At 39.8% G+C, this 27,196-nt stretch overlaps 1 protein-coding gene across 6 annotated transcripts in view; it reads left to right on the top strand.

The window, feature by feature from the left end:
* Window positions 1-3,883: 3,883 nt before the first annotated feature.
* RHOH (ras homolog family member H) overlaps window positions 3,884-27,196 on the top strand; it is a 44,793-nt gene continuing 21,480 nt past the window's right edge. For 2 of the 6 annotated variants that reach the window (XM_045474964.1, XM_045474966.1), the window contains exon 1: window positions 3,884-4,145. The gene's annotated coding sequence lies outside the window, so the exon portion shown is untranslated. Of the gene's footprint in view, window positions 4,146-5,906; window positions 9,757-12,110; window positions 13,188-27,018; window positions 27,038-27,196 lie in introns of those variants that run through there. The other 4 variants (XR_006711685.1, XR_006711684.1, XM_045474968.1 and 1 more) reach the window with 4 other exon arrangements.

Below are 27,196 nucleotides of genomic sequence, written 5' to 3'. Positions count from 1 at the left end.
GCCTGCTTCTTCAGATGGAGCCGCTAGTAGCCAAGAAATGACCTCAGGACCTCCCGGAAGAAACTTGATGCTTCTAGTGCCCACACCTGTCTCTTTCGTTGTGCCCATAACTATTTTTCCTGATAAGCAAGGCCAACTGGTGTCAAGTCTCAGCTGGATGACATGATGTTTTTTTTTTTTTTTTTTTTTTAATCTACGGACCAAATTGCACTTTATAAATAAGTACAAACATTCACACAGATGTTTCGAGCTTGTTCTGTCCATGAACGTTGCATCAGTAGTAAAGTGAATGGAATTCAGAATTTTGCTTAGTTGACTCAACATTTATCATTTGAGCAGTGGATATTTCTAAGACAAGAAGTTAATTGGTAAGGAAGATGGAATATGTTAGTCTGAATCTGGCTTCCCAAAGCTCTGGCCAAATCATTCCAGATTTGCTAACAGATCAAATGTAACATTTTTTTGTTGAAATAAACACCAGTTTAAGGAATATGCTACTTTCTGGTGAGGTTAAGGAGGTCCCCAGCTGATTTTTTTCAACCATTTTTAATGTGTGAATGGAATCTTTTTTTTTTTTTTTTTTTTTTAATTTTTATTTTAGAGAGAGAGCATAAGCAGAGGAGAGGGGGAGAGAGAGAATCCTAAGCAGGCTCCGTGCTCAGTGTGGAGCTGGAAGTGGGGCTTGATCCCATGGTCTTGGGATCATGACCCAAGCCGAAGTCAAGAGTTGGAGGCTCACCGACTGAACCACCTACGCGCCCTAATGTGTGCATAGAATCTTAAAACAAAAAGGAAAACAGAAAACATGAAATTACCTTCATCTAAAGCCAAATCTACACACAAACTGGGCATTTGTGCAAACAAAATTTTAAACTGCTCTATGTAATTAAATACCACTGGTCATTTTATTTTCAACCCATAACATGCCCTGAATTCCTTGTGTTTGTTCCTGTACGATGCATTTTATTCATTTAAGAGAGCCACCTGATCAAATTATGAACTGATAAGCCCTATCAATTCTAGTTTTGTGTAATTTTCAGAAGACAGTAATGTGCCTCTTCTATAAATCAGTATATATCTGTTAACAGCTTCCAGAACTGTATTCAGTAGTGCATATGGAGCCATTTTTACACTTGTCCTTCACATTGTCAGTACCATTATTCAATAGTGGCTGAAATTCCTCTGGCCTACTTGTATAGTGGTAATAGCTAATAAAAATAGCATCTAAAAATGACTATGTCTAGCATTCATGCCTATACACTAAGAGGAAATGAGAGGCATCTTAGAAAAAAAAGACAAAGGAAACAATCATTCTTTAAGAGCACAAGGCACAGGGAGAGGGTGAAGGAAAATATTTCAGATATTTTTTGGGGGGGGATGAGAATAATGATGACTTTTGAAAATCAGTCTTCTTGGGGCGCCTGGGTGGCTCAGTCGGTTGAGTGTCCGACTTCAGCTCAGGTCATGATCTCGTGGTCTGTAAGTTTGAGCCCCGTGTCGGGCTCAGAGCCTGGAGCCTGCTTCGGATGCTGTGTCTCCCTGTCTCTCTGCCCCTCCCCCGCTCACGCTCTCTCTCTCTCTCTCTCTCTCTCTCTCTCTGTCAAAAATAAACATTAAAAAAAAATTTAAAAAAAAGAAAATCTGTCTTCTTCAGTAAGCCATGTGAAATTCAGGCAAATAGGCTGGGAGATTGGGATATCCGCCTGGAATGGGAGACCTTCCTAATAACCAACATTTAAATGATATAGCTGTATACTGTAGATAAGGGTACTAAAGATATTGGCAAAATTCAACTGGCTACCATTGCAAAAATTGTTTGTAGAATAAAGCCATGCCATTTATTGCCTGAGCAATCTTGAACCAGATACTTAAGCTTTCTGTGCCTTGGTTTCCTCCTCTGCAAATGGGGATAACGATGGTACCTACCTCATACTTGTTGGGATGATTAAGTAAAAAAAAAAAAATGTGTATAAAGTGCTTAACTGGCACATGTTAAATGCTCAATAAATGGTAGGTCAGTGTGACCATCATTATTATTATTATGAGTTGGTTAAAAAGATCATGGGAGCAGAGAACAGCAAGCTGAAGGACAAGGCAGCTTTGTGACACTGTCTTAAAAAGCTCCTACCACCTTGGATTTTTCTACTAGGTGTTTGGCTTTGGTCATATTTCTCTCTAGATGTCAGCAGTCCATCACAAAATGACTTACAAGGATTCAGAGGAGAGACTCAAGGCAGAAAGGAGGAGAAGTAAGCAAAGTGGAGGGTTGGAGCTGAGAGAAGAGTACCCACAAGTCCCCCCTTCCAGTCTGGGAGGGCTGTCTCCCAGAGCTGGGCAGTCAGATCCCCCTTGCCAAAGTGGGCACATGAGGAAGCAAGTGTTCCAACGGTGAGCAGAAGAAAAAGTCTCATTAAACCTGAGGACGTATGCTGATGTTAAGGACCATTAAACATTAAAATCACCATTGGATGTTTTAAAAAACAGACTTTACCTCCCTCTTCTTCTGGCTGAGGTCTTTCTTAACCTTCCTATTTGAATATGCATCTTGCCCAAGCTTTCTATCCCTCTTTTCTGCTTTTTCTTCTTAGTAATTAGCACACTGTAACATACTATATTACTAAATTATGTTCATTGCATGTCTCTCCAGTAGATGCAAACTCATGAGACCAGGCTATTTTTGTGGTTGTTATTGTTCCCTGCTGTCTTCTGAGGGCCTAGCACAGTGCTTAATGAATATTATAGCTAGTGTTCAATAAATATTTGTTGAATGAGACAAGAAAGGAAAAATTTCACTTATCTTAGGTGAGTGAACAGTGTAGTGGATGAACAGATGACCTCAGAAGGCATGTCTGAAGATTCTGTGATTGTTTTGATTACACATAAAAAATAAAGTACCATTAACAACTTGATTTTAAAATTTCTACATCCTTGGGGCACCTGATTGGCTCAGCTGGTAGAGCATGTGACTCGATCTTGGGAGCCCCACGTTGGGAGCAGAGATTACTTTAAAAAAATTCTAGATCCTTTTAAACTATTGAGACAATAAACACATGATATTAGAATCCTATCCATGATGTGTAAGCTTGTATGACTTTATTCAACCAGAATTTGGGCACTGGCAAAGCTTCTCAAATTATGAAAATTAACACTTGTTATTCAAAGAGGGGATAGAGATGGAGGAAAAATTCCAGAAGGCAAAAGTCCAAAACAAGAGTGGCTGATAATAGCCACCATGTTGAGGCGCCTGGGTGGCTCAGTCAGTTAAGCGTCCCACTTCAGCTCAGGTCATGATCTCGCACTCCGTGAGTTCAAGCCCCGCGACGGGCTCTGGGCTGATGGCTCAGAGCCTGGAGCCTGCTTCCGATTCTGTGTCTCCCTCTCTCTGACCCTCCCCCGTTCATGCTCTGTCTCTCTCTGTCTCAAAAATAAATAAACATTAAAAAAATTAAAAAAAAATAATAGCCACTATGTTAACTTGTGTCTCCTACATTTCAAGGACTTTACAGCTTTTTTACAAAAATCCTTCCAAGATAGTTCTTATTATACCTATTTTCCAGATGGGACAACTAGGGCCGTATCCTTGCAATTAAATGGAGATGGAATTTGAATCTTGCTTTGTCTTAATTCAAATTTATACTTTCTCCAAAATGTCAGATTACCTTTGGGTACAGACTTCAACCTGTTCCCTCCAGAACCGTGCAGGAGATCTGTTATTTTGAAGAGATGGCAAGTTAGCACTCACTGGTCTCTGCTTTATAACTGAAACGTTTGCAACCCCCGCTCCGAGCAGGTGTGCTGAGTTGCAGTTACCCTGTGATGTTTGTGCCCAAACTGAAGATCCCTATCAAGGCAACGAGTAAAATATGAATGTGAGAAGAAGCAGTGATGGCCTTCTTCCTCTTTTTTAAACAAACCAGAATTTCTGCATCAGAGTGAATGTTGCGCCCTTTGCAGGGGTCCCATGGGAGTTTGTGCACTTGACCCAAAGACACTGCTCTTACATCATGTCTCAAGCTCCTCTTATGGATTTGCTCTGAACCCGAGGCACATTCTTTTAAGTTTCTTCAATGATAGCAAATCTTCGTCCTTTTCAGGTCGATTTGATTTTGGGAGACAGCCCTTTGGAGCTTCAGCCAGTGGATAAGGTGGGTGACCAAGCCAGATTATATTTGGAGTTAAAAACACGTTGTGAACAGAGGGTAGTGATTTTGGTTTTCTTTTGTAGTTTGTTAAACCGTGTCAGGAGGATATTGTAAACGTTTCTAAAAGCGCTTTGACTAATGCCTGCAATGTCGGAAAAGTGCATCAACTACCAAGTGACTGCTTTGCAGGATAATGGTCATTTGACTACATTAGCTCTGTTCCAACAGTTAAAAAAAAAAAAAAAAAGTACCATAACTTTAGAGCCACAGCTTGAATGATTACTTTGTGTGCTATCATCTTCTGCAACAAGACCCTGCATTGTTATGAATTATGGCTTTGCAATAAAAAGAACCAGGATGTAAATGTTTGCTAGATAAACACAGTTACACAGGGCAAACAGACCAGGATAAAAATGGCAGTTGAGAATCCGGAGAACCTAATATTCACTAACACAAAAAGCAGCATGTTGCATTAAAACAGTTAAAGAGAAGATAGATGATGGGAAGAACGGCGGGGGAAATGATAGTCTTTATGGTTATGGCAATAAGAGAGAAGCTAGAAGATGTTTGAAACGATATTCTTATTTGGTTAAGGTGGCTGTTGTTTATAACGAGTTAAAATGTGCAAGGAAGAAATTGTTCATGTGATTTCTAGCCTGTGGCGTTCCTAAGATATTTTAATATGTAGAATTTTAAAGGGTATTTTCTATGAATGTATTTTACACTGATGTATTATACATCAGAATTAACCTCTTTATTTTATGAAGGGCTAACATTTTGCAATCCTCATCATGAAATCTCTCAATCAGAAGGATACGTGTTTTGGTTTAATACAGTTATCATGCAGTGGGGAGCTGGGTAAAAATAATTACAGTATGACCAATGCCCTGGGTTTCAAAGCATTCAGACAAGGTTTTAGTACCTATATCCATCTTCAGAACCCACTGAAATATTTTATCTTATTAGGTGGCATATCACAGATGAGGGTCTGTGTAAACATTAAAAGCTACCCACTAAATCTAAATCATTTCAGTTAATAAGCTAATAGTAAGAAGAAGGAGAGGCATCTTACTAACCAAGGGCAGAAATAATTTAGTAAATGATTGATATCGCAAGGTCTCCAAGATTTTACTATACATTACGATTACCATTGTCATTAAGAGTCCTCTTGGGAATAAATGGCAAAACGTGTTTGCAATGGGCAAGAATACCACTTATGCCTGAGTTCAGGGTATACAGACATTTGTCTTATTATTTAAAAATCCTCAATAAAAGATGCCCTTGTTCTTAGGAGACTGTTAAAGAGAAAATAAACTGTTCTTCTGCCATATCAGAGGGCATTTCAAATGAAGGTGTTTTGAGAAAGCAAGTCTTGACCTTAAGCGGATTATGTTTGCCTGGGAATCTCAGAGGAGGGGTACCCAAGAGAGGAAAAATGGACCCGTGGCCTGGGGGCTCTGGCTGAATCTCCCTCCCATCAGCGGCCCAGCTCTCTCTATTGGGACACGGTGGCGTAAAGAGCCAGGACAGCTGGATGGGGTAAAAATTTTTTAACCTTTTCATAGGCCATAGAGTTTCATTTAGCCAGCTGAGGTCTCCTTGTCTGTAAAACATATTTTAAAATGTTTACCACATAGAGTCATCGTGAGGATTAGATGAGAGAATCAGTCTATCGTTCAGCAAATGGTTCTCGCATGACTTTTCAGTGCCTAAGATACACCAGTGTGCAAGGCCAGGCCATAGGGCTCAAGGGCCTCAGTACTAGACTTTATAAGACTGTTGGTGAGGGCTGTGGCAATGTCCACATGGGTGGTATGGGAGCTCATGGGAGGTGAGTTCCTGGAATATGGCTTATAATAGGGTCTGTTCCCTGCTAGGAGGCCCATACCCATAGCTGAATTCCCCAGGATTTCCCCCACCTTGGGCCCAAGGCATCAGAACTGACGCCCTGAGAGGTTTGGATGTGTGTGTGTCTGTGGATGTGTGGTATATATGTGTATTTTAAGTCATTTGCTTCCACCCCCAACAGTATCCCTGTCTATTAACAGAATGAGGGAGAGAAAGAGAGAAAAAGAGAGATTGGGACAGAACCAAAAAGAGAGATTTCCAGGAAAGGAAGAAAGTTAGATAGCTCTCCCCAACCCCCTCCCACCCTTACCACGAAAATACCGTCTGGGATTAAACTCTATGTGAAGATTAGAGGTGTGGGAGAGACATTAGGAGAAACTGTTTCTCACGTCAAGAACAGGAGGAAGCACAACGCCTATATGAGAACACCGGAAACGACAAATTACACACACAGAGTGAGCCAGTCCATCAGAAGAAGAGGGATCAGCCAGGGAGCCAAGCGGGAAAGGGCAGTCTTGCAGCCACACCCAGCATTGCCCTTCCCAGCACCGTCCAGGATGCGACGGGACTTGGACCCTCAGACACACCCCACGTGGCCTGACCCTGGGAGTATGTGTGCCCTTTTGTGGAAAAATGCACAAGGCCTGAGGCCTCATGCTTATGGCACCTCTTGCTTTGTGTCTCAAAGAGCAATCTTGCCTCGCCTTCTCCTGCAGGTGGAGGGGGGTTGTCCATGCAGGCCACTGTCCCTGCCCGACGCCTCCACTTTCTCAAAGGAAATTGGGACACAGAAAACCCCTAGGTCTCTTGCTGCAAGTATGACCAATTTTGAAGTCACTGCTGCCCCGATTCTTTTAGAAGCTTGGATGAGAAAACTCTTCTATCCCCAATTTTCTGAAGGAAATCTGAAATTGATCTTCATCTCTGCACTAATTTGGCACCTCATAGCAGTGCCCGGGGATAGCGCACCCTGTATTAACCACCCCCTTCCGGCACACCCTCCCCTACTTGCACCCTGGGATTGCTTTTAGTCAAGTGTTTCAGGAGATGAAATCAGCCTGCACTGAGAAGCAATGTAAGGAACTACCTTGCAAAACTTGTCACTGGCTGTGTTTAGCGTAAAGACGGTGTTTCATTTCAGCCATTATGTCCTCTCTATGAGAATTCAGGGGCTGCGTTTCTCTTTAGTCTCAGAAATAGTCATTTTTATTGAGGGGCACTCAATTTTTTATGTGGAAGAATTTGTTACTTTATATGGTTGCTTAAAAGCTTAGCACCACATGGCATATCTTTTCTGTATCAACCTCACCTCTGGTTTTAGAATCTTTGTCTTCATTTCTCTTGGCCTCATCTTTTCATTTCTTGTTTTCAATTGGTTTTATCTTGCTAAGGTGTATGTATCCTTACAAGCTGCCCTAAATCTTTCGATGAACAAAACCAGAGGTAAATAACTAAGGTATCCACAAGTTATATGTTCTACTTATCTAATAATATCATGGCGGTGATCTGGCTTTCCACGGAGAATTTTCTAGAAGGAGATAATATACTCATCAGAGAGCTCAAGGATCTCACCCGGCAGATTGAGTTCTTAGTGCACATTAATAAATGGACACTTGCGTTCATGTAAGGGTCTCTTGTGGGCTTAGTGATGGTGTGTCCCTCTCTGAGAATGCCTGTCTTGCACTGTTTATTCCCGCCACTGCTGAACACTAGACATATTAATCCTCTTCCACTCCCTTGAACACAGCAAACTCTTTCCTTCATCAGGGACTTTGCACATATAAATTATCTCTGCTCGGAATGTCCTTCCTCCTTTTCTCTCCACACCCCTCTTTCTCATCATTAGAGCAGTAGCGGCACATTAGAATGATTGAGGGTGTGTGTGTGTGTGTGTGTGTGTGTGTGTGTGTGTCTTATTAATACCCGGGCTCCAAATGAGACAAATTAAACTGAAATCTCCAGGGGTGGAGCCTAGGTACTGGCATTTTTTAAAAGCTTCTCAGATGATTCTAATTTTTAGCCAGGACGGAGAATCACAGCTGTAGGTCTCAGCTTAAATGTTAGCTTCTTACAGAGGCCCTCGTTGGCCACCTCTAGGACACAGACATTGTCACGCTCTCCAGCTCACCTTCTTCCCTGATTCCTTTGTAATAATCACTACAATTTGTAATTGTTGCATATATTTGAATGTTTTTGTCCCTCATCCTCCACCCCTCAAGTAAGACATAGGTGCTGTGAGGACAGAAAATATATCTGTCTTGGTCTTTGTGCTTTTCTTCTTGGTCTTTGTACAGTGTCAGGTGCATAACAGGATTCTGAGTCTACAATGATGAGGATGACCCTCAAATAATACTACTGTTGTGTGGGGCCTCCTGGAAGCCAGTGAGGCTCCCTGGAATATTATGAGAGAATCCATATCGATGCTCAGTGGCTATTTTACTGCCAAAATGGTTCCACACACTTTCCTCTTCCCTGACCCCTGTGTGCCAGGATTTTTTCAAGTGAGATCTATAAATAAATCCTCATTTGGAGCATCTCTTTTATGTCTGTGTCCTCCTTTATTTGATTTTGACCATTGTAAGTGAGAGATTCCAACTTGTTCATCTTTGTGTTCCCACCCTACTCCAGTACCCGGCACTGAATCTTACACATAGCGGGGCTCCATAGCTATTTGTTGACTTGAATGGAGTTGACTTTATCTTTATGGCATGTAGATATTCTGACCAAGATTTCACCCTGGGCAGTAGCATTTATGACTATCCAGAGATTTGAGGCATGGGGGATTGTGAGCACATCATGAAAGTTAAATTTGTTGGTCTAGGCAACTTCACCATAATCTAAATGCAGATGGTCTCTACACCTGGATTGCACAGAAGGACAAAACAAGTAAATTTGTGTTTGGAGGCAGATAATGAAACTGTGAGGAGTCTGAAAACAACTCAGTGACCTACCTCATAACACAGGTGCTGGTCCAAAAAAGGATAAATTCATTGTGGGGCTGCTTGAGCTTTCGATATGGCTGAGTCAGTTCTTTCTAAATTATTATTTGATAGTTATTAATAAATCAAAGCAAACCATCCACCTACTGTTTTCCCTCCACAGTTAGTATGTTCACCAAGTTGACGTTTATGTTCTAAGGTACTTTTTTCCTAAGCTTAAATTAACTAAGACCGGTTAGAGGAGTGGACATTTTTTTCCCCCTTTCTTCTGCTTTATTTCATTTCCTTAAGGAATCATCTTGGTTTTTCACTCTTCCTTTCCTCAGTTTTACGTAGGTGTTGTGTTGGTGGGAAATGGAAAGGCCTCTTATCTGGGAAAGTTTTCATATTGTCATGGAGAGAAATGCATGTGCGCGTGCGCGCACGCGCGCGCGCGCGCGCGCACACACACACACACACACACACACACACGCTCTCATAAACCCACACAAATGAAATCCCCTCTTCAGAGGAGCCAGCTACAGGAAATTGACTTATGCACAGGAACTTGCTAATCTCTATTGTCACATTCGGATTGTTCCTGCCACCTCAGTCACCACGCACACTAAACCCAACCATCTTGGGTTGGATTCTCTACCAGCTCAACTCTTATAGTGTTGGTTCTTCCAGTGTGAATCAGCTATATCCTTGGGGAGGAAGGAAAAGATCCCAGAGGAATTTATAACAGCGCTTGGGCAGCTTTTGCTTTTACTTACCTGCACTGAACAAATTAACTTCCGGAGTCAGTCATTTTGGTGTCAAGAAATTTCTTTGGCATTCTACAACAGGTAAGATTTTGCTTCTTTAAAAATAGTTCCTCAGTGTCAAAAGAAATCTCTCCAATGTATTTAGCTTTGCTCTAGGCTAAACACAGTAATTATCTTTTTCTATAGTTGTAAAGTATGGTACCATATTATGGGGGAACGGGGACTTGCCCTGGTATCCAATCCCCCCCCTCACCGCCACGCACCATCCTAAAAAGATGCATATCATTTTTGAAACTTTACAAGTTATAATAGTTGGTTTTTGGTTATTCAGATATTCTCTTAGAGAATTCATATGTTTGTTATTGACTATGACTGAGTTCAAATATTTGGGTAGTTGAAATATCACCCTATGTTTGATAAGTAAACTTAAAGATCCTCTCAGTTGTATAAATAAGAGCTTTAAAATGTTCTAAATCAAAAAAGAAACCAACCCAAATCCAGATGATGTGGATTTGGAGCTGGAATTTCTAGCTTGTCTGTTTCACTTATTGCCAATGCTTGAGTCCTCTTCCTACAAGTGGTATATGAAGCATAAGTATTTATTTTTAAATTAAATTGAATTAAATTAAATTTAGTTTTTGAGGTGGTTTGATTTGGGGACATGCTATGAGGTACCATCAATAGCCTGGGCCATAGCTAAATGAAGGTAGAGAAATCACTAGTTTAAGGTACTTCACTAAATGCCATTGAAATATTCAAGCAAGCAACAACTAGTCAATAATCATTTATTGGTTCCGAGCTGGTGCTGTGGAGGATATAAGAAAAATATAAGGAAGTCTCTATCCAAAGGAACATATAATCTAGTAGTCATGGCAAGAGGTAAAATTCAGGAAGAGGTAAAATTCAGAGGGGAATTGAGTGATGACTGGGGTTACATGGGTGGTAAGTTATAAGAGTTCCAAGAAAGGGGGTTTGAGGGGAAGCAAGAATGGTCTGGAAGACATGGCTTTGGAAAAACATGAGATTTGAGTAGATGGAGAATGTGGAGGTTAATTCACACGGGAGGATTGTGTGGGCAAAGGCACAGAGGTGAGACTGATGAGATGAGCAGTCCAGTTGAGGAGACTGGCCCTCAAAAGAGGAAAATTTGTTTTACATATTGGCAGGAAATAAGCTTGGAAAATTCAGGTGTAGACAAGTTATAGAGGACCTTGAGAAGCTGCTGAACAGAACTGACTCCATTCAATAGTTTTCTAGTCTTCTTATGCCATTAGGCTCCTTTTCTGAGCTTTCATAGCACTCACAGAATTCCAGGTGAGTGGGAGCCCAGAGATCCCTGAGTCTTTTCATTTTGGGACTACTTTTTATCTTCTACTTGCCTTCCCTTTACTGTCTTCCTTTACCATACCATTTATGCTAGGAAAGGTTTGTGTGGCTCAGGGATCCTGTAAGACCTCCATTTCTGGTTACTACAGGTCAATCATCAAGTATTAAAGTGGCCTTCCTCTTAGGAGAATGATTTGGTTGACTAAGCAAGCCTGTAGTCTTCAAAAGCCAACTCCAAAACTCCATGAAATATGTTAACTTCCTTTGCATGTCTGACTGAGATGCTATGGATCTGCTGGTGTTTTTTTCCTAATGATTTGGAGCATTTTTTTTTCTTCTGAAGTGTGAAATATTTGCATCCATATAATAACAAAACTACAGTATGGTGAATAAGAATCCAGACTTTTGGAGCCAGATTATCTTGTGCTGAACCTGGTGCTATTGCTTCTGAGCTGTGGGAACCTAGGACACATTACTTCACTTCTTCAATCCTCAGATTAAAAACAAAAATCTGTAAAGTAGCTCCAATAACTGAAAATACCTATGTCAGAGTTGTTGTAAGGATAAAAATGAAATATAAATGTGTGCAGCATTTAGCTTAGTGCCTGGCATAAAATAAACTCTGAAGAAATGTAGCTATTATGATTGTTACTAAGACTTGGCTGGGGACACGAGAGTGAAGATGATATGGTGTCTGGCTGGGAACGAGATAACTGTAAAGTAACTCTTTTAATGCCGGTGCTCCTTTCAAAGGAAAATGGGGCTGATGGGTGAAGGCTGGAAATTAATATTTTTTGAGCACCAAGTATGGAATAAGCATGGGGTAGTCTGTTTTATAGCAATAATATATATGAAAAAAGGAAAACAAGGTTTGAAACTGATTTTTTTAAAAAAATTTTTGATGTTTTCATTTATTTTTGAGAGACAGAGAGAGACAGAGTGTGAGCACTGGGGAGGGGCAGAGAGAGAGGGAGACACAGAATCCGAACCAGGCTCCAGGCTCTGAGCTGTCAGCACAGAGCCTGATGCGGGGCTTGAACCCGCAGACTGTGAGATCATGAACCTGAGCCGAGGTCGGATGCTCAACTGACTGAGCCACCCAGGTGCCCCAGAAACTGATTTTTTAAGCCGTTCCATATCTGATTGTCAGACTTATAGGACGACTATCTGAGTGATTGCTGTGTTATTTGTGGGCATCTGTGGCTGATGTTGCTTCCTGAATGCTTTGGGTGGAATTTTAGAGGCGTTTGGCACTAGAGGCAGAGAGTGACTCTCCTTCCTTGGCCAGTTTAAATTAAATTATTTTTAATTTTATTGTATTCTAATTTTAGTGCTAGCAAGACATAGCCAAAAACCATTTCTATTCAAAAGTTGTGACCATTTTGACAAGGAGTACCCAAAGTACTTATCTGGATTCTAGATGCTTGGGTCTGGGTGAAAGCTAAGATTGAAAAACGTCTTGCTTGCTCGTTCCACTCTCCAAACTAGAGAGTTTTTTTTTGAGGGGGGGAGGTTAGTAAGCCCCCTTTTAAAAAATGCAAATATGGCCAATATGTTCATTATGCAAGGGATTTCTCAATTATATGTGCAGATTACCTTGGTCAAATAGTAATATTGTTTCCCTTCTAGAGCCCCACTAATAACAAAAGGGAGGAAGATTTGGGGTTTTGTGTATGCAAAGGGGTGGGCCCAAGTCAAGATGGGGTGCGAAAGGGGAGCATGACAGTGGTGGGTGCTGGGATGGGCAGTGCAAAGGAGGGCATCTGAGATGGAAAGGGTGAATAGAGGCAGGTTCATGCCAGAAACAAAGGCTCCTCCTACGTGGCTTTTACATCATTTGACTCAAACAGCTGCTTGAAGTCCCAAGCAACCTCTTGGTATTTTGCTTAAGAAGATGTACTGTTCCCTGGATGTGGACAGTTGTTCAGAGATAATGTGATTTGTTTGGTTCTGGCCTGGAATTATAGTTCCTAAAGCTGGCTGGACATCAAAACCACTTGGGGAGTTTTCAAAAAACTAGCACTTCCCAGGTATCACATAGAAGCCCTGAGATTTAGTCCAGGAATCTGTGTGATAATCAATACAAACCCTTTCCCCCAGGTGGCCTGGAGGCAGTTGCTCTATAGGTGAGCATCTGAGAGTCATTAATCCAGAACTCTTCTGCTGGGGCACCAGGCACCAAGATGGTAAGTTACGTAAGTGCTGAAATGGTGCAAAATGATCCTCCCACTGTTGTGCTTAATCTCGACACAAGTAATTTCTGTTGTTTTGAATTTATTTCTTAGGAGAATTCCTGGGGATGGGTTGACAGAGTTAAAGGTGTGAGCATGTTTAGAGTTTTCATCAACCATATTTACATTTTTAACGCTCAAGTGGTAGGGTGCCACTTTCAAAATTCTATAGTGTTAAATACACATGGAGGCTGTTCATTATTACTCAGGGAAAGCCCAAAGAAAGGAATTTGCTTTCAAGGGACAAAGTGCCAAATCATTCTTCCATTTCTCTTTTCCAGTAAGACAACACTAATGAATTACGTTTGGAAGAAAATTTCAAAGTATTACAGAACGCTCAATTGCTTCTTAGAGCATAATTTGGAGTCTTCTTATCTCTACATTTAGTTTCTTGTAAAACTGTAGTCAGCAATGACCTCTTCCCCATTTCGTAGAAAAGAAAACCAAGGAAGAGAGTGGTTAAGTAACATGCAGTATGGTTCTCATCACATTTGCCATGAGAACTGAGTATAGTCATCTACTCAGTCATTGTTCGAGTTAATAAATAATTGAGTAGTTGCTATAGGTGACCCCGTGAAAAAACACTAGTAAATGAGTCTACAAAGAGAGTATTGTCCCAATTGGGGGAGGGTGGGTGGAATTAATTGACTCAGACCTCCTGCTCTACTTTTTTTTTTGCATTATGCTTTATTCATCATATATTTGCATAACTTGCTAACCTAAAAGCATGGTTATTGTTTGTGACAACAGATGGGAATAGGGTGAATTTTCAATGGCTTCAATGAAAAGAAAAAGCCGTGCTCTTACAAAATATCAAGTGAGATATTTGTAGCTGTGTGCGGGAGCCTGCCTGCATTTGTTTGCAAGAGCTGCCTGTAATATTTCCAGAAATTTTGCAAGCCAGTTGTTGAACACAGACACCAGGAAAAATTAAATTCTATAACTCACAGTTAAACAAGTTATGTTAAAAATAAAGGCAATAAATACTCAAAACTCATTACTTCCTTTTTATTTACTACATTTTACTATTATTTATGTCCTTGAACTTATTTCAATAATAATGTGCTACTGAGGATCTCTTTCCAACTCTGCATTCAAATTCGTAGCTTGAAACTGGCCATGGTAGGAATATTTACACCATGAAAATTGGCGAACGCCATAAATCAGGCTCCCCATACTTTTTTTTTTTTTTTTGAGGAGAGGCTGTTAAACATTTTAGCAGCATGCCATCAAGGAACTGTGTAAAATACAAATATGGCAACTTGGCAATGTGTCAAGAGCCATTTAAACGCGCATACACTTTGATCTCTTAATTCTATCCCTGGGAATTTATTCTAAATAAATAATTCAAAGAAGGAAAAAATAACATGCAGGAACACATTCACTGTATTACCATTTATAACAGCAGAATCGGAAAATAACCTAACTAAGCAATAATGGTTCTGGTAGCGTTAACCCCATGGAATACTTTGTAGTCATTAAAGCTAATACCTATGGTAGTTATATGAAAATATATTTGGTATAGTGTTAAATTAGAAAAACAGGACTAAAAAAAAACAGGATGAAAAATCTCACTTACATTCTGATTTTGTTACGAACGAAGATTAAATGTGAGTGTAAAACAGTGCAAGCATTTGGTGTGTTAGTATGGTGAAATGATAGAATTTTGTTTTTATTTTGTTTATTGGAGTAGTGGTGTGTGTGCATTTTAAAAATGTGGAGAAAGCCTGTAAATAAGTGATCTTAAGTAGTTTTAACATTTAACCGGAAGATTGAGCAGTTGTGTGGACCAGATGAGGCTTGGCTTTGACATGCAGATGTGTACTATGATTCTCTGGGCAGGGTATTGTAAAGGGAGTTTGGATGAGGCAGTCTGGAGTGGTAGATGCTAAAGGGCTTTCTTTTTTTTATTTAAAATTTTTTTAATGTTTATTTATTTTTGAGAGAGAGAGAGAGAGAGGGAGAGAGAAGGAGAGAGCATGCAAGTAGGGAAGGGGCAGAGAGAGAGGGAGACACAGAATCCAAAGCAGGCTCCAGCCTCTGAGCTGTCAGCACAGAGCCCAGCACAGGACTTGAACCCACGAACCATGAGATCATGACCTGAGCTGAAGTCAGATGCTTAACCGACTGAGCCACTCCAGCGCCCCTAAGGGTGTTTCTTTGGGGCAGCTCATGAAGGAGGAAGGAATGACTGGATGGGTACTAAAGACTTGCTAACATAGACTGCAGAAGCTGAGAAATAACCCAGAGGAAAAAAAACCCAACTGGCAAAGGCCAGAGAGAGAGGAGAGGGCATTTTTTAGGAAAAGACAGGGAGATGCTGATTTCAGAGATGAACATGATGGATGTGAAAACAGTTCTGTTTAGATCTGAAAACAAGAGCGCTCCAGTCAGAGAGGAAATGATTCTTCTAAATCGTGGGTTCTCAAATTGTAGTTCATTTAAGGGTCACTTGGATGGATGTGGGGGTCATGTTAACAAATGCAACTTCCTAGGTTCCACCTCCATGGATTCTGATTCAGTTGGTCTGGGGTTGGCAGGAATATGCATTTTTAACAAGTCTTACCATGCCGTAAATCTTCTGACACAAATGGTCTGAAGATCATACTTTGAACAACACTGCCAGATTAAAGGTAATAGTTTGGATTGGCCGAGGGAATGTATACCAATGTGTGTGTGTGTGTGTGTGTGTGTGTGTGTGTGTGTGTGTGTTGGGGGGGGCGGTGAGGCTATTACCTTGAGGCTTAGGATCTAAGGGCTTATGACATAAAGGGGTATGACAACAGAGAAAGCCCAGAAGAGGCAAGTTATTGTATTGAATCTGTAGAAACAAACTAAAAACAGGAGGTGTACTTATGCTACTCCTTAAAGAAATACAGTTTGTACCACCGAATCCCTTCCACTGTGAAACGACTTTTGTCAGGCATTTGGACCAACTGGAAGCAGCTGTGAACAAGAGAACTACAAGCAGGTGGTACAGAGAGGAATGGTCATAGGGAGAGTCTAGGACCCACAAACATTCGATTTCAGGCCACTGGAAGGTGGTAACTAAGAATAAATGTGAGTAGAATAAGTGGGGCTGTGTCCAGAAAATATTTTGGGCCCCAGTGTATGATAACATTACATTAAAGAAAGAAAGAAAGTCTGATTTTTGATGCAATGTAGTACTCTATATATAGGGCTTTATCACTCAAAATAGTAATAACACTTAGACATGTGCCATTAACAACAACATATCACAAAATAAACATATTAAAAGTAAATGATATTACAGGGACAGGAGCTATGGTACTGAGATTCTGTTTCACCTGGCTTTAGAAGGACTTTAGTGATTGTAGGAAGCTCTCAAATAGCCTTTAATATCTTGAGTTCTTCCAACTTAAAATTTTTTTAATTGCTTATTCATTTTTGAAAGAGAGAGAGAGAGAGAGAGAGCGTGAGTTGGAGAGGGGCAGAGAGAGCGAGACACAGAATCTGAAATAGGCTACAGGCTCTGAGCTGTCAGCACAGAGCCCGACCCGGGATTCGAACTCCAGAACAGCAAGGTCATGACCTGAGCCAAAGTCAGACGCTTAACCTATTGAGTGAGCCTGGTGCCCCCTCTTTATACTGAAGGTGATTCTTTTACTTTATTTTATTTTTTTAAATTTTTTTTTAATGTTTATTTATTTTTGAAGGAGAGAGAGAGAGAGAGCGCGCGCGAGAGAGAGAGAAGGAGGGGCAGAGAGAGAGGGAGACACAGAATCTGAAGCAAGCTCCAGGCTCTGAGCTGTCAGCACAGAGCCTGATGCGGGGCTCGAACCCATAGTTGTGAGATCATGACCTGAGCTGAAGTCAGACGCTCAACCGACTGAGCCACCCAGGGGCCCCGATTCTTTTACTTTAAAAATGTTTCACATTCCCTATCACCAGGGTCACTAGTCTCTTGGGACATAGCAGGATAAACCAAGAATAAATCACAACTCTTCTTAGCACTGGAGGCACAACTCAGGGTCTATTGTATGTGTAAGGGTGCACCTGCCAACTATCGTATTCCCCACTTAACAGGGTTTTTTCATGGACTGATTGGCTTACACTTCAGAGCAGTGTTTCCTAATCATTTTTTGCTCACAAATTCCTTTGAGAATCTGTTGAGAACCAAAAGCCTTCTTGAGAAAAAGCACAGAAATACAGGAACGTGTACATTTGCCATATAATTTTAGAGGATTTGGGGGCCCTCTAAAACCCACCCATGGCCTCCTAGTAGTCCAGAGTCCTCATATTAAGAACTCTTGCCTCTGAGGTTGTCAGTACAGTAGAGGAGGCCCTGCAGAGGTTGAGAAAGTTCTGATTATTGCTGATGCTGGATTTAGCTGCCAAAGAGAAATGCTGACTCTCCAGTTGATCGATAAAATGAGGGCAAGATGGCAGAGATGCGTGTAGTTTTATAGTACTGAATCCTCAGCTTGAGTAAACGTGTGCGGCTGGAGAGTATATATGACTCCTGTTCTAAGTCCTTAATGCTGCATTCTCTTAAGTGAAGCCAGAGTTAGTTCCCATTTGGGAAAGCAGTCTCTCAAAATTCTACTTTAATACTGGTTTATAGTCATGTGTTTCCTTTCACGGTACAAGAAATGCAGGCCGGTTGTAAATACTGATATGGCCAACTCCAGAGTATGGTTACTGGTGTGGGGCCAACTGATGCCCCTCAGTGAATACTGGATGCCCAGTCAGGCTGTTTTTTGGGGTGAAAGACAGTAGCGAGTGTGTAATATATATGGATGCCCAGTCAGGCTGTTTTTTGGGGTGAAAGACAGTAGCGAGTGTGTAATATGCTTGGTTCCGAGTGTAAAATGTAGGTTTTCCTATCTGAAGCTGAACATCTGGGCCCCGATGACTTTGGAGATAAGTCCTTTTCCTGTACAGCCTTAAACCACAGAAGCCCAGTTGGCTGTCTTTTGTTAGTGGGTACCTCACTTGCAATTTGGGGAACTGGGTGTTTTCGGAGGAAAGGTCGTGCCTTTGTTAATCTCTTGTCCGCTTGGACTGTGATAGAGGCTCAGGCAGGGTCTGGAGATTTACCCGAAACCCAACTGTTTAAATCAGCCAATTCTGCTGAAAGCGATAAGACCATGTTATTGTGTCATGTTCGTAGAGTGGGCAGATACAGGACGGGGAGCGAAAACGCACACCATCTTCAACCGTCCAGAGGAAAAGTATGTGCAATTGGCTAGATTAATTGTGAAATAGAGTCAGACTTCTCTTGGTCTAGCATAGTGTAAGGATTATTCATCTTTTTCCAGGTAGAAAAAGGAAATCTATGACAAATATATTCAAGTAATTAGTGCAATTCAACGTCTACAACCAGTTTAAGTATTGTACACCCATGACTGGGTCTCTTGCCAATTTCAATTCAATGTAGTCAATGTAGTCAATTTACTGTAATTTAGTACATTTAATGCATTTTAATAATAATACTGCATCATGGAATACTCAGTTACAGCCCTCAAAACAGAAATAGTCATGTACGCCAAAGGCTTATAGCAAACGCTCTACCTCTCCTGTCTCCTGGAGACTGCTCTCACTGCTATGTCCGCATGCCTAGCAACCTAGTTGCTGATGCAGGGAACTGACTGGCACACATGTCTTCCTTGATGCTTTTGCTTTCTTTCAGAGGATCCATTCTTGCAGCAGGACCCCTACTCTTCCCTTGCTTTCCCCATTGGTATTTCAGCTATCGTCTCCTGAAGCCCTCCTGAACACTTAAATCCGACTGTGAACCTTCTTCTCAGCTGCCACAGAAATTTTTTTCTGTCTTTGTTCCAACTGAAAATGATCTCAACCATGATCGAGAAGTATAAGAATGTCTGTGATTGTTCCCTGTAACAAGGAAAAAGAAAGCCATATATTTGAATTCAAATTTAAATGATGTAAAACCATTGCCATCAACTACAAAAACCTTTAAAGGATTTAGAAATCCCCTTTGGCATACTTATTTCGGATAAAACCTGATTTTTCTTTAAGCTCCAATATCTTTGGTCAGCAACTTGCCGAAATTTGTATCAGTAGTCTCTCCCTCTTCCTCTGCTTGTGATAAGGGAGTAGAAGAGGGTGTTGGACGTACATACAGGAAATAGGAGGGGAAAAGGCAGAAAAATCTTACATGTTGACAGTACCACAATTTCCTACATCTTCTAGAATAATATTGTCACTCTATCCCTACACACAGAATGTCTGGTAATATCAGAGAAGTATCTGTAGTAATGTGGGCTTTAAAAAATATAATGGTAATAATGTTCATTATAGCAAATGTGGCATATAACTTTTACTTTAAATATATGTGTATATACTTTACTTGTAAGCGTTTAATTTAGTTTTTACATTTTAAAAATGCCATCATGCTAGTGTTTTCCCTCCAAAATGTGCACAATATGTAGAAAGAAGCTCAAAAGTGAACATCGCTTCCTAGTGTATAGGAAGCATTTACCTAGTGTAAACATTGTATACCTAGTGTAATAGGAATACAGCTGATGTCTAAATGGATCATTTGAATTAATGAAGGGCAAGTAACTAGGGTATCTTTGCTGAGTCCTATAGCTGTCTTTTCTTTGTTTCCATCCTCTCTGTCTCAGGAAAGGCAATTTCTAAATGTGAATTATGGCAATGTTTCTATTAAATTTTAGAGCCATAAGAACACATGGATAGTTTTCGCAAGACGGCAGGGGAGTTCTATGTAAAACTTGGATCAAAAGTTCAAAACCCAAACCAGTAGTTTTGGATTTCCCCAAGGGCTACCCGTTTGACATGTATGTCATCCAGGAAAGACCCAACACACATATATATGGAAGGAAAAATAAAAGTTTCTCTTCCAACAGGGGCTAGGCTCCTGTGGTTTTCAGTTTAGAAACTAGATTGTGCAATTGTACTCATAAGAAAAAAATCACCAGCACTTTCAGCTTTAGTTTATGCTTAATTTTGTTTTTGAACTGTGACCAGCCAAACTTACGAAGTTATTTTATTTTAATTTTTTTGAAGTTATATTATTTTAAAGCTTCCCTGGTTAGCTAGTCCTTTCTTTGGAGTGCTGAAATGATCATATTTCAAATTTTTTCCTACATTTATTCATGCTACTTGGAATTTAAATGTTAGTGCTCCTTCCTTTATATATTTGGTCATGACTGGTTTTATTTCTCAACAGGTACGTAACTCATTATTTTATCTGCTAACTGTGATTACTTTTCTTTCTTTTGCCGGTTTTGAGAATGTTTAACAATTCTTAAATACTTGATGTTTAACAAATAAATTACTAAAGTAAAATGCAGGATAAATAACAAAAACAAATTTAGTTGCCTTTACAAACTCTTTTTGAGTTCGATCAGGAACTTCTAAATTATTATCAAGTTTTCTCTTTTCCTATAAAATATTGGCCAAAATACAATTTGTAAACAATATCACCAGCTGGTCAGGGAAAAGAGTAGAATGATCCTTTCTTCTCACCATTTAGTAGACTCTGTTCTAAATTATTATTTTGAGTTATTTTAGATGGCTATAGAAAGGTCTTTTTTCGGAAAAATGGCAAGTAACTGGGCAGTAGGAATGAATAGCTTCAAAATGTCTATAGCCTTTTACCCCTTCTAAGAATTATCCCTAAGAAAACAGTAAGTATTTTATTATAAAATAGAAGCTTTTCAACACAAAGGTTTTTTTTTTTTTACAATAGAGGAACCTAAAAATCAATTTAAATGTCCAACAGAAATAAATTATATTTAAGCCTATTAAATATTTATTAAAAAATTTTTTAAAGTTTATTTTGAGAAAGAGAGTATGGATGTGGGTGGGGGAGAGATAGAGAGAGAAGGAGAGAGATAATCCCAAGCAGACTCTCTGCTGTCACTGCAAAGCCTGATGAAGGGCTTGATCCCACAAACTGTGAGATCATTACCTGAGCCAAAATCAAGAGTTGGACACTTAATTGACTGAGTACCCAGGCACCCCTAAAATATTTTTTGAAGAATAATGACAAGTAAAAAATTAGAAGATATAGCATATATTTTTGTTTAAAAAGGCCTATATATAGTTTTTATACATGAATTCAGAATGTGAAAATAAGCCAATATGTTAAAAATTGTCATCTAGTGTATGGTAAGATTACATATAATTTTGAAATGTTTTTAATTTTTCTTGTAGTTTCTATAATTAGTACATATTCTTTTTATAATAAAAGGCCCAAATTCCTTATTAAAATAAAGTCAATTTGTGGTGTTATATTAATAATGAAACTAGTAAAATGATTTTGATATGAAAATTATTTTGACATTTTGAAGGCAACTCAATGCTTTGAGAGCCCTAAGCCTATAATTACATTTTATCTTTTAAGATTTAGAGGATCTTTAGACTTAGAGGGATCTCAAGTCTCTTATATCTTGAAACTTGATAAGCTATAGAAAATCACTTTTAAAGAGAGATGTTGGAGTTATTAAATGGGTTTGTGAGTGGTTTATGTTTTAAAATAAGAGAATGAACTTTAGCTAGAATAATTTAAGCGAAGTATAAAACATTTAATTGATGAATACAGATGACTATTTAAAAATTTTTATGTGAGAAGATTCCCAAAGGTATCCTTTAAGAAGCACATTTTCCTAATGCATCTAAATATTTAGAAATAATTGACTTTTAAATATCTTGAAAGGCATACCTACTAGGCAAATCATAGATGTATTCATTCTGGTATAAGAAAATTACCTTGTTGCCTTCCATGGTCATTTTCTACACAATAATATATCTAATAAAAGTTTATTTGTTTTAAATGCCAAATATTATTTGAAATATTTTTACATTATTTCAAAGTTGATTAATTTAGCAAAGAAAGAGAATTTTCCTTTTAAACATGAGCCAGGTTTTGTGTTTGATTTGTGTAATATTCTTAATTACATTTTTCATTTGTTTTTGTCTGTGATTGTCTGTGGCTTTGGTTTAACAATAAGTCATGGTCTTGTGAGGACAGCTATTGTCCTTAGTAATGATTTCAGCTGCAAGTTATACAATACCTGACTAACAGTGACTTAAAAACAATCCTGATTAATTTCTCCCGTATAACAAGAAGTCTAGATGTCTCTCTCTCTGTCACGGGCTCAATGGCTCAGTGGCTCAGTGTCACTGTCTCTGCAGTTCTCTTCTCTTCCATCATGGATGCAGATCCTTGCTGCCGCTTTGAGCCCTGTGTATTCGTCATCCATCCAGAGGTGTAGGGCTGGGTGGAGATGAAAGGAAGCTAACTTGGCAGTGGCTATCTCTTGTTCTAAGAGTAAAAAGTAGTTCAGAGACCTCTCAAATAGGTATCCTTCTGTGTTATTGCTGGGTTACATGGCCAGCCCAACTTCAAGGCAGGTGGAGAAACAGGAAATAGAATTGTTATCATTGCCTTAGACCATGCATTCATAATGGGGAAGGAGGGACAGGTTGGGGGGTGGGGGAAAGGGTAAGGGTGGGATAGGGTGGTGCTAATGATATCATCCCTAAAATGGAAGATAAGACTTTTTGGTGGAAAGAAGAGGAAGAGAAAATTCTTATTCTTTTTATGTATAAAGATATACAGATACACACCAATATACATATAATACATAAACAGACATATACATGGTATTAAAATTTCATGGATGAGGCGATTAGGAAAAAAGTGTCTAAAAATGCTCTGGGGAATGATCATGAAAAAAAGGTTGAGAAATACTGGCCTAGACCAAAAATGATCCATTCCTGAGGCTTTGTACATAGTCTTACAGACAAAATTGGATTCTATTACTAATGAAAAAGAAAGGCATAGATATTGAATAGAAAACTAACAATGCCTGCCACAGACAATGTCATAAATTAAATTAATGAACAACTTACACCATCTTGTAATTAAACTGCGAATTCCTTTTTTTAAAAAAATATTTATTTTGAGAGTGTGGGGCAGAGAAGAAGAGAGAAAACCCCAAGCAGGCTCTGCACTGTCAGCACAGGGTCCAACATGGGGCTCGAACAGATGAACTGTGAGACCATGACCTGAGCTGAAATCAAGAGTTGAGCACTTAACCAACTGAGCCACCCAGACGCCCCTGAACTGTGAATTTCTTAAGAGTAGGAACTGTCTTATTATCTTTGTATATTAATACACCGGGCCCTCAATACATGTATTTTGTAGATTGAATGAAACCTAACATATGTTTTACAGCTGGACCAGTTACTCCCAAACATTAATTTGAACATATCTCCTTACCCAGCAGCCTTCAGCAGCTTCTAATTCCTTACAGGAATGGGGTCCGCCTTCTCATTCTCATTTCCTGCCACTTTCTCAACTATTATCTCAATTTCCCTGCACATTGATCTGCTTGGTCCCTAAACACATCTTTGGTCTCACTCATCTGTGTTTAAAAAAAAAAAATTTTTTTTTAAATGTATATTCATTCTTGAGAGAGAAACACACAGAGTGCAAGTGGGGGAGGGGCAGAGAGAGAGGGAGACACAGAATCCAAAGCAGGCTCTAGGCTCTTAGCTGTCAGCACAGAGCCCGACACGGGGCTGGAGCCCACAAACCACGAGATCATGACCTGAACCGAAGTTGGATGCTTAACTGACTGAGCCACCCAGGGCCCCTCACTCATTTGTGTTTTTGCACATGTGGTTCCCTCTCTTGTTACCCATCAAACTCCTTTTCCCTCAAGACTCTATTGGAAGTCCTTTCCTCTGGGAGTCCTGAGGGTGTTCGACTTGCGTGGAAGGCCTTTCCCTCCCTCTCCAACTTTTTCAAACCCTTCCCTTCACAGCCTCATTTAAGTTCGGCACCCCCCACCCTGGTTCTTGACAGTGCCCCAGCCCACATGCATTTAAATCCTATTGTGTTTCTGGTCTGTGTCTTTCTGGGGTGTGCCTAATTAAATAATTTGGTGTATGTGATGTCTTGTTGCCTGACTCAAGCACCTGAATCCTGTCTCCACGATAGGCTAAATTCCAAGACATCAAGGAAACTCCTACAGTGTCTGGTGTAGTGCTGTGCATCCAGGAAACAATAAATAAAACTTGGTTGAATAATAGATATAATCGATAAATATCAATAAATAAAATGAGAGCCAATAAGCAGTTGGCAATTCTGTTTCCTCCTGTTCTAAAACCCACTGTATTTGTGTTTTAACATAAGTATACCCAGCATCATTGGGATCCATTCATAAGGGAAAAATCTAAAGGCGTTACTTAGGAGCTAGAAGCTCCATGACCCCATCACTTAAACCAAATAAAAACCATACCTGTTTAGAGAACAAATGAGAAAAAAATAGATGTGCAAGGGATATCTGATACATAATTATGCTTATTGGCAAGATTTTTTTTCTTAATAATGTTATTTTGGGGGGCACCTGGGTAACTGTCGGTTGGGCCACCGACTCTTGATTTCTGTTCAGGTCGTGATCTCACGGTTTGTGAGTTCAAGCTGCCCAGCGGGCTCTGTGCTGGCAGAGGGATTCTTGGGATTCCCCCTCTCTTGGGATTCTTTCCCTCTCTTCCTCTCTCTCTGCTTCTCCCCTGCTCACGCTTTCTCTCTCTCAAAATAAATAAATTTTTAAAAAAGATTTTTTTTAATGTTATTTTTTAAAGTTTATTTATTTTTGAGAGAGAGCCCATATGTGTATGCAGGCATGTGCAAGCAGGGGAGGGGCAGTGGTGGGGTGGGGGAGAGAAAGAATCCCAAGCAGGTTCCACACTATCAGCACAGAGCCTGACTTGGGGCTTGAACCCTTAAATTATGAGGTCATGATCTCAGTCAGTTGGAGTTAAGCATCCAACTGACTGAACCACCCAGGCACCCCTGAGAAGATGTTTTAATAGGCATTGAGACTTTACCTTTTGGAGGGAAGAATGGCACATTAGGGGAATGAAAATGTTTTTTTTTTTAAGTTATCCTATTTTGTTATAAAAATTTAAATACATCTAAGAGTCCCTATGCCAATCACCCAAATTCAACAATTGTTAAGATACTGCCATATTTGTTTCATCCTCTTTCCCCTCTTTGCTGATGTAGTTTAAAGTAAATCTCAGACATCATGTCACTTTCCCCACCTATGGTATGCATCTCTAAAATCAAGAGTATTTTCTTACACTACAATGCTGTCATTATTCCACCTAACAAAATTAGTAGTAATCCTTTGGAATTTTCTAAAACCCAATTTATAATCATATTTCCCTGATTGTCTTAAAAATACCTTTTAACAATTGGTTTATATAATTCAGTATGCAAGCAGAGTTCATCCATTATACAGGTATTATGCCTCTGAAGTATCTTTTTTTAAAAATTTTTTTTTAACGTTTATTTATTTTTGAGACAGAGAGAGACAGAGCATGAACAGGGGAGGGGCAGAGAGAGAGGGAGACACAGAATCTGAAACAGGCTCCAGGCTCTGAGCTGTCAGCACAGAGCCCGACACGGGGCTCGAACTCCCGGACCATGAGATCATGACCTGAGCCGAAGTCGGACGCTTAACCGACCGAGTCACCCAGGCGCCCCCGAAGTATCTTTAATATTCATTATTTTTAGTCACACAAATGAACTGATGAAGAAACACATTGGTTGATGTATTGGGGTAATTCTATTAGGCTGACAGTAAGTTGTTATATTGCTCTTATGTAGATGGAAAAACCAAAAGAGGTTTTGTAAATAGGGATGTCATAAATGATTGTTTATAAGATGGCCAATTATGATAGTTCTATTGCTTTGTTTATAATAGATGAAAAAGAAAGAAAATGGAGAGGGATTTTGTCTTTTGGGTTGATTGTGTTTTGTGTGTTGAAGCTGATTCATATGTAACTGGAGATAATAACATAATAATCCTTACTTCCTAGATTGTGAAGGTCAAATGAAAAGCTAGCAATCTGAGGAAGCTGTGTTTAGCTGTGGTACAGCATTTCTCCAATCTGACTGTGCTTCTGAGTCATCTAGCGTTTTAAAAATAGTTTCTCCGGTTCTTCCCAGACCTACTGAATGAGAATATCCTCATGAAGGTCCGAGAGAAACATTTAAAACAACCTCTCAGGGTAATTGTGATGATGATCAAATATGGGGATCACTGACCTTACCTCCCTGCACCTTGATTGCTTTCTCTACAAATTGTGAATAACGATATGTCCCAGGGCTAATGGTATGTTACAGTGTTGTGGGTGGATAACAAACACAGCAAATAAACACCAAATGCTTCCTTAACTCCTTACTCATGATCAGTATTATTATTTCAGGTGATCCTCTTCCATACATTGGACACTTGACTTTGGGATGGATTAGAATTCCTCAGCACATGTTGTTCCCTGTGTAACATCTAGTATGGTGCCCAGCACACAGTTGGAGGGCAGTACATATTAAAGGAATGAACACATGAATGATATTATTGAGAATTCAGATCAATGACCCTTCAGATTACCCATCCACCGACAATATAGAAAACTAGTAAGCCACCAGTGTTATTCTGATTTAGGAGGTGTCCAGACTTAGATGGGTAAGACCCAGAAAATGGGATTTATGCCCAATAATATGTATCTTCCAATGTCTTACCTTTCTTTATATGCAGTTTTTGTGTCTTGTAAAACTTCCTCTTCTTCCAATCAAAACTGGCTTTGAGGAGACAATGAGACTGGAAACACATTCATATAAATGTGGAAATGGTAAAAAGGGCTTTACCTTCCAAGGATATTCACATTTTACCAAAGCACCAAGCTTCTAAAGAAAGGGCTGTTCCAATGGTGGGAGAGATGTTTTAGTAGGGAGGGGACTTCTCATCACCCTGATGTCATGTCACCCCAAGTAGGTAAGTACCTTCTGGTAAGACTGTTTCTTGAAGAGAACATGCTGGATGCCTCCTGTGCCAGCTTGCTGGAAATCCTGAGGGTTGATGTTTTTGCAGGGGATTCTTATCAGCAGGGATGACAGCTGCTGCTATAGGTTGGGGAGCTACTTCCTTTGCCAT

The sequence above is a fragment of the Leopardus geoffroyi genome, chromosome B1, assembly GCF_018350155.1.
Source record: "Leopardus geoffroyi isolate Oge1 chromosome B1, O.geoffroyi_Oge1_pat1.0, whole genome shotgun sequence".
NCBI lineage: Eukaryota > Metazoa > Chordata > Mammalia > Carnivora > Felidae > Leopardus > Leopardus geoffroyi.
This window is presented reverse-complemented; position numbering and strand designations above follow the sequence as displayed.